Genomic DNA, 8615 nt, shown 5'->3' on the forward strand with positions numbered 1-8615 from the left:
TTGTCCTTAGATGTGGGTGTGTCTGTGTTTGTTTGTCTGTTTGTGGACCTGCGACAGACTGGTGTCCTGTCCTGGGTGTACCCCACCTCGCGCCCTGTGACTGCTGGGATAGGCTCCAGCTCCCCGCGACCCTTAATTGGAATAAGCGGTAGAAGATGAATATCGCCTGTCCAAGATGTACCCTGCCTCTCATCCAGTGACCACTACTGGGATAGGCCCCTGCTCTCCCGTGACCTTTAATTGGAATAACCAGCTATAGAAAATGAATGAATGTTTTATAGATGTCATTGAAATTTTTGTATTGTCAATGTTGACTCAAATCTACATTACATACTACAGTAAGGAGTTTCTTTTGGTCTTTATTGTTTTGCTGTTGCTCCTGTTTGCCACTGTTGATTTACACTAGATGCCCTTCCTGACAACGTGTACAAAGAGAATGGGAATGGTTGGCAAATGGTACCTGGATCGTCACCAGTAGGTATGTTTTCATTACAAACCATCCCTTCCAAATAGGGTGTTGGTGCAGCTCAATGCAGCAAGTTGAAAATGCAGTGTTGGGGAAAGTAACTTTGGAAAGTTACTTCATTAGTTAATCTATACAGTTATATTTTACAGTTACTTCTTACGTTTACTTCATTAGCAGCTGCGGACACCTTGTCGGCAGCTGCTGAATGTAATTAATAAAGTTACTCATAATGTAATTTGGTTATTTTTAAGATTTAGTACTCAGAAAAGTAACTATTAGTTACTTTGCTGATTAGTTCTGATTGCTCAATCTTACGAGTAACCAAGTTAGATTACTCGTTACCTTATTAGTTACATTACTTATTAGTTGCAAGTTTTCTGCAGATTCTAATAAAGTAATTGCATAAAGCTGCTAATGAAGTAACTGCATAAAGCACCTGTATAAAGCAACTAAAAAAGTAACTAAAAAAGTAACTTGTCAAAGTTACTTTCCACAACACTGAAAATGCACTAAATGGAAATGTGTAAGTCCCTTCAGCTGGCAATGTTTAATAACGTTTCATAACTTTTCGGGCGGGCTCTTTCCTGAAATGTTATGTTTATTTTTTGCTAAATAAAATTTTTTTGTATTGGAGCACTGTGGCTGTGCGGATCATTTGGTTTTTCTCTTTAATGGGATTATTAACCGTCAGATGACAAGGTAAAACCTCTGAAATCATTCTAAAGTCAGTTTTAAGCAGAAACTCTACAAAATTCTGTGACACTTTGAAATGATAGACATGCAGTGAACGCATCAGCTAGTAGCTCGTTTAGCTGCGGCACTCTGATCGCTTCCACTGCCTTTTATGATGAAATAATGCTGAATTTTTTTTGGAAATGATTGTTGTACAAAAGCTTCAGATATCTGTCGCTGAGATAGATGAGGACTGGTGTGCAGTTTGAAGCAGAAATGAGGTGTTAATCTGTGAACCGCATCATCAGTGGGGACCGATTTTTAGGGGGACCGTTCGGTCGGCGACACCGGTGTTGTACAAAATTAAGTTTTCCTGAAGTAATCTATTCCCCCGGTGTCGGGAGCGCTCAGAGCAGCCGTCAAGGCAGATTCCACAGTCTGCATATGATTTCTGATGCACGCAGTCATTTATTGTGTCAGTGTTCTTATTTCATCGTTGAACCTACTGTTTCCAGTATAAAAAATGTGTTCTTGTTTTTGAGACGTTTCATGTTTTGGGTCCTTCTCCCCCCCGACTTGAGTCATGTTCACTTGAACGATAGTTTAACCCGACAGATAAAGTCACACACACACTGTCCAGTCTAATAAGTAATTTTGATTGAGCTGGATACACCAAATGAAATGGCTGTTAACTGTTAGTAAGTTTGTCATTGAAATAAATCAGCATTTGGTTAACAAATTACATTTTTTAAATATCCCTAATTTGTTTGGTAAATTACATTCAGAATATTTGGAAGGTACTAATTAAACTGATATATTTTCCAAGATCAGCTATATTTAAGTGATTTCACAGTTTTTCATTGACTCAATATTTGTAAGTGTAAAAATGTTTCACCAAAAACATTGAGTAGAGCACAGTTACAGTTTTTAGAATGTATGCAAACACATGGTTTTTATCTATTTTTTTATTACTGATATAAAAAGGCTGGAAGCTCTGTGCTGGACGTGAAAAATCGAGGTTCCTGGAAAGATCAACTTCAATCAATCAACTTTTTTCTTGTATAGCGCCAAATCACAACAAACAGTTGCCCCAAGGCGCTCCACATTGCAAGGCAAGGCCATACAATAATTATGAAACACAGTCTACGTCTAAAGCAACATAACCAAGGGATGGTCCAGGGTCACCCGATCCAGCCCTAACTATAAGCCTTAGCGAAAAGGAAAGTTTTAAGCCTAATCTTAAAAGTAGAGAGGGTATCTGTCTCCCTGATCTGAATTGGGAGCTGGTTCCACAGGAGAGGAGCCTGAAAGCTGAAGGCTCTGCCTCCCATTCTACTCTTACAAACCCTAGGAACTACAAGTAAGCCCGCAGTCTGAGAGCGAAGCGCTCTAATGGGGTAATATGGTACTATGAGGTCCCTAAGATAAGATGGGACCTGATTATTCAAAACCTTATAAGTAAGAAGAAGAATTTTAAATTCTATTCTAGCATTAACAGGAAGCCAATGAAGGGAGGCCAACACGGGTGAGATATGCTCTCTCCTGCTAGTCCCCGTCAGTACTCTAGCTGCAGCATTCTGAACCAACTGAAGGCTTTTTAGGGAACTTTTAGGACAACCTGATAATAATGAATTACAATAGTCCAGCCTAGAGGAAACAAATGCATGAATTAGTTTTTCAGCATCACTCTGAGACAAGACCTTTCTGATTTTAGAGATATTGCGTAAATGCAAAAAGGCAGTCCTACATATTTGTTTAATATGCGCTTTGAATGACATATCCTGATCAAAATAACTCCAAGATTTCTCACAGTATTACTAGAGATCAGGGAAATGCCATCCAGAGTAACGATCTGGTTAGACACCATGCTTCTAAGATTTGTGGGGCCAAGTACAATAACTTCAGTTTTATCTGAGTTTAAAAGCAGGAAATTAGAGGTCATCCATGTCTTTATGTCTGTAAGACAATCCTGCAGTTTAGCTAATTGGTGCGTATCCTCTGGCTTCATGGATAGATAAAGCTGGGTATCATCTGCGTAACAATGAAAATTTAAGCAATACCGTCTAATAATACTGCCCAAGGGAAGCATGTATAAAGTGAATAAAATTGGTCCTAGCACAGAACCTTGTGGAACTCCATAATTAACTTTAGTCTGTGAAGAAGATTCCCCATTTACATGAACAAACTGTAATCTATTAGACAAATATGATTCAAACCACCGCAGCGCAATGCCTTTAATACCTATGACATGCTCTAATCTCTGTAATAAAATTTTATGGTCAACAGTATCAAAAGCAGCACTGAGGTCCAACAGAACAAGCACAGAGATAAGTCCACTGTCCGAAGCCATAAGAAGATCATTTGTAACCTTCACTAATGCTGTTTCTGTACTATGATGAATTCTAAAACCTGACTGAAACTCTTCAAATAGACCATTCCTCTGCAGGTGATCAGTTAGCTGTTTTACAACTACCCTCTCAAGAATCTTTGAGAGAAAAGGAAGGTTGGAGATTGGCCTATAATTAGCTAAGATAGCTGGGTCAAGTGATGGCTTTTTAAGTAATGGTTTAAATACTGCCACCTTAAAGGCCTGTGGTACATAACCAACTAACAAAGATAGATTGATCATATTTAAGATTGAAGCATTAAATAATGGTAGGACTTCCTTGAGCAGCCTGGCAGGAATGGGGTCTAATAAGCATGTTGATGGTTTGGATGAAGTAACTAATGAAAATAACTCAGACAGAACAATCGGAGAGAAAGAGTCTAACCAAATACCGGCATCACTGAAAGCAGCCAAAGATAACGATACATCTTTGGGATGGTTATGAGTAATTTTTTCTCTAATAGTCAAAATTTTGTTAGCAAAGAAAGTCATGAAGTCATTACTAGTTAAAGTTAATGGAATACTCAGCTCAATAGAGCTCTGACTCTTTGTCAGCCTGGCTACAGTGCTGAAAAGAAACCTGGGGTTGTTCTTATTTTCTTCAATTAGTGATGAGTAGAAAGATGTCCTAGCTTCACGAAGGGCTTTCTTATAGAGCAACAAACTCTTTTTCCAGGCTAAGTGAAGATCTTCTAAATTAGTGAGACGCCATTTCCTCTCCAACTTACGGGTTATCTGCTTTAAGCTACGAGTTTGTGAGTTATACCACGGAGTCAGACACTTCTGATTTAAAGCTCTCTTTTTCAGAGGAGCTACAGCATCCAAAGTTGTCTTCAATGAGGATGTAAAACTATTGACAAGATACTCTAACTCCCTTACAGAGTTTAGGTAGCTACTCTGCTCTGTGTTGGTATATGACATTAGAGAACATAAAGAAGGAATCATATCCTTAAACCTAGTTACAGCGCTTTCTGAAAGACTTCTAGTGTAATGAAACTTATTCCCCACTGCAGGGTAGTCCATCAGGGTAAATGTAAATGTTATTAAAAAATGATCAGACAAAAGGGAGTTTTCAGGGAATACTGTTAAGTCTTCTATTTCCATACCATAAGTCAGAACAAGATCTAAAATATGATTAAAGTGGTGGGTGGACTCATTTACTTTTTGAGCAAAGCCGATAGAGTCTAATAATAGATTAAATGCAGTGTTGAGGCTGTCATTCTCAGCATCTGTGTGGATGTTAAAATCGCCCACTATAATTATCTTATCTGAGCTAAGCACTAAGTCAGACAAAAGGTCTGAAAATTCACAGAGAAACTCACAGTAACGACCAGGTGGACGATAGATAATAACAAATAAAACTGGTTTTTGGGACTTCCAATTTGGATGGACAAGACTAAGAGACAAGCTTTCAAATGAATTAAAGCTCTGTCTAGGTTTTTGATTAATTAATAAGCTGGAATGGAAGATTGCTGCTAATCCTCCGCCCCGGCCCGTGCTACGAGCATTCTGACAGTTAGTGTGACTCGGGGGTGTTGACTCATTTAAACTAACATATTCATCCTGCTGTAACCAAGTTTCTGTTAGGCAGAATAAATCAATACGTTGATCAATTATTATATCATTTACCAACAGGGACTTAGAAGAAAGAGACCTAATGTTTAATAGACCACATTTAACTGTTTTAGTCTGTGGTGCAGTTGAAGGTGCTATATTATTTTTTCTTTTTGAATTTTTATGCTTAAATAGATTTTTGCTAGTTATTGGTGGTCTGGGAGCAGGCACCGTCTCTACGGGGATGGGGTAATAGGGGGATGGCAGGGGGAGAGAAGCTGCAGAGAGGTGTATAAGACCACAGCTCTGCCTCCTGGTCCCAACGCTAGACAGTCACAGTTTGGAGGATCCCAAAAAATTGGCCAGATTTCTAGAAATGAGAGCTGCTCCCTCTAAAGTGGGATGGATGCCGTCTCTCCTAACAAGACCAGGTTTCAGTTTAATGATCTTTTAATCATTGTGCTTTGTATTGTACAATCATCTGCTCTAGCAGATATATTAAATTTAAGTGACTAAATTTCTTCTGCTCATCATACACAACTGTTCCTGGGAATCTGAAGTCATTTGCTCTTTCCTTACCAAAGTAATTGGAGGAATAGAATATTTCAGCCTTACTTTCTCACTCTGAAATAATCTGTTCCCCCCTGTATCATGCTGGACAAACACTCCTGTGAATCTGAAGAAATTTGGTCTTACTAAAGTTACTTTCTACCCAAGTATTTGAATGAAAAATATACAGACTTGGGGGAATAGATTATGGCTGAAATATTCTGTTCCTTTAGTAAGGAAAGAGTGAATGTCTTCAGATTCGCAGGAGCGATTGTCCATCATGAGAGGAATAAAATATCTAAAACACTATCATCAGGAATTGTTTGTCCTTGATACAAGGAGGAACAGATGCTTTCAGAGTGAGAAAGTCAGGCTGAAATAAGTCTGTTCCTCCAGGTAATATACACTGATGAATGTCATCAGTGCATATGTGACAGAGGTAAGCAGGAGTTGCTGTGCATAAGTAGTTGGTAAGCCTCACTCCCCAACATCTAAAAGGATTCTCTGACCACAAGGCCAGAGCACTAGGTTTTAGCCTTTTGGTTAGAGAGTTGGCCTCCCCTGCCAGGGATCGTGAGATTATGTCCTGAGAGGAATGAATGGGAGGAGTCAAAGAACACAACAGATTACCACCGCTACATATAATGCCCCACAGGTGGGTTGGAAGATGGAGAAAGATTTCTGGAATGAGCATGGAGGAGTCCTGATTGGATGGGCATGTTGGTGAAGGGAACAGAGATGATGAGGAAGTAATGGGTAAATATGGTATCAAAGACGGATGGTAAATGATTTTGCAAAAAGGAAATGGAAAAGGCTGTGCTGAATACCTACTTTTAAAAAAGGGAGGAGCACACAGGTGCACTCTTTGTAGGAGATGCAAGCTAAGAGAAATTGGACACTAAGGTGGTGGCAGGAGAAATTTTAGCTAGACAGCGTTGGACGGTGGTTTGTAAGATGACTAGATGAGAAGAAGAGAGCTCAAAGGATCAGATGGAAGCTGAAGGAGGAAGATGTGTAAAATTCAGTGAGCAGGTGAAAGAGGCAGTGGATAGAGGGGAAGCAATTTTGGACAACTGGAAAAAGTACTGCAGATGTGAATGAGACAGACAAAGTTACTGGGTATGACATCTGGACAGCGGGATAAAGACAAGGAGACTTGGTGGTGGAATGAAGATGTCCAGGAAAGCATGAGAAAGGTTGGAGAAAAAGAATTGGAATAGTCAGATAAAGAAAGTAGACAGGAGTACAAGATGTGGCGTAAGGCGAAAAGAGAACTGGCAAAAGCTAAAGACGGCATGCAGCAAGCTGTACAAGAAGTTGAATAGTAAGGAAGGAGAAAAGGACTTGTACCAATTGGCCAGACAAAGGGACAGAGTTAGAAAGGATGTGCAGCGAGTTAGTGATAAAAGATACACATGGCAATGTACTGACAAGTGAGGAGAGTGTTGAGAAGGTGGAGGGAATATGTACGTATTTTGAGAAACTGATGAAGAAAATGAGAAAAGGCTGGAGGATGTGGAGAGAGTAAATTAGGAAGTGCAAGAGATTAGCAAGGACGAAGTGTGGAAAGGCAGGTGGTCCAGTTGACTTTCCAGTGGAGGCATGGAAATGTCTTGGAGAGATGGCAGTGGAGTTTCTAACCAGATTAATAAAATATAGGACAGTGAGGGTATTCCTGAAGAGTACAGATGAGTCCTTTCTTCTTGCAGTGGTGATGAACAGGTTGACGAATGAGATCAAACAGGAGTCTCCATGGACTATGATGTTTGCATATGACACTGATCTGTAGTGAGGGTAGAGACCAGGTTGAGCTTAGCTGGAGATGTGGAGATTTGCTCTGAGAGAAGCTCTTCTTCAGAGAGAAGGGGAATCAACGTCCGTAAGAGCAAGACTGAGTACATGTGTGTGAATGAGGGAGCCCAATAGAATAGTGTGGTTACAAGGAGTTGAAGTAGTGAAAGTAGATGTTTAAATACTTGGGGCCAACTATCAAAGTAAAGGAGAGTGATAGGTGAAGAAGAGGCAGACAGGGTGGAGAAAGGTGGCAGGAGTGAACTGTGACCAAATATCTGCAAGAGTGAAGGGGAAAGTCTACAAGAGAGCAGTAAGACCAGCTATGTTGTACAGAGACTGGCACTAACAAAAAGACAGGAGGCAGAGCTGAAGATGTTCTGATTCTCTTTGGGAGTGGTGAGGATGGACAGGATTAGGAATCAACATTCAGAGGGACAGGTCAGGTGGGACGGTTTGGAGAGACATTTGGAGGTTCAAATATGGCCTAAGAAAATATTTTTCAAATAGAATTATAAACTGGAATAGCCTACCCCACCATGTGTGTGGTAAATGCTCCAAGTGTTAATACTTAAAAAAAAAAAAAAAAAAAAATTTTGACAGAGATATTTTTTGATGGCTAATGATGTGTGCTTTTATTGTACTTTGTACGTTTTTTTACTTCATACAATAAATGGATTATAAGAGAGACTAGATTGAGGTGGTTTTGTGCTGAGGAGGGACCCAGGGTATGTAGGGAGAAGGATGCTGAGGATGGAGCCACCAGGCAGGAGGAGAAGACCAACCTGAGGGAGGACATGCAGGTGGTTGGTGTGACAGGAAGATCAGAGGACAGAGAGATGGAAATGATTGATCTGCTGTGGCGCCCCCTAACGGGAGCAGCCAAGACAAGACAAACGCCGCCTCCTTGCGGAAACGTGACTCTACAACATGAGCGGCCTTTTTTTGTTTTCAGAATCGCCTTTATTGTCATCGTAATTTGCATTACAACGAGATTTGAGTGCAACTCCAAAAAAGTGCTTTCCGTGGTGCGAGTAATTTTTAGCCAATATAAAATATAGTGAAATTTAACGGTAAATTATTCAGGGTATATGTACAACTAATATAAAAGTAAGGTAAAGTAAAAAATAAGGTAAAATAAAATAAAATGTGGACCAAGTAAAATGTAAAACGAGAATTTTATACAACTGTGGAATC

The sequence above is a fragment of the Thalassophryne amazonica genome, chromosome 5 (genome assembly GCF_902500255.1).
Source record: "Thalassophryne amazonica chromosome 5, fThaAma1.1, whole genome shotgun sequence".
Lineage (NCBI taxonomy): Eukaryota > Metazoa > Chordata > Actinopteri > Batrachoidiformes > Batrachoididae > Thalassophryne > Thalassophryne amazonica.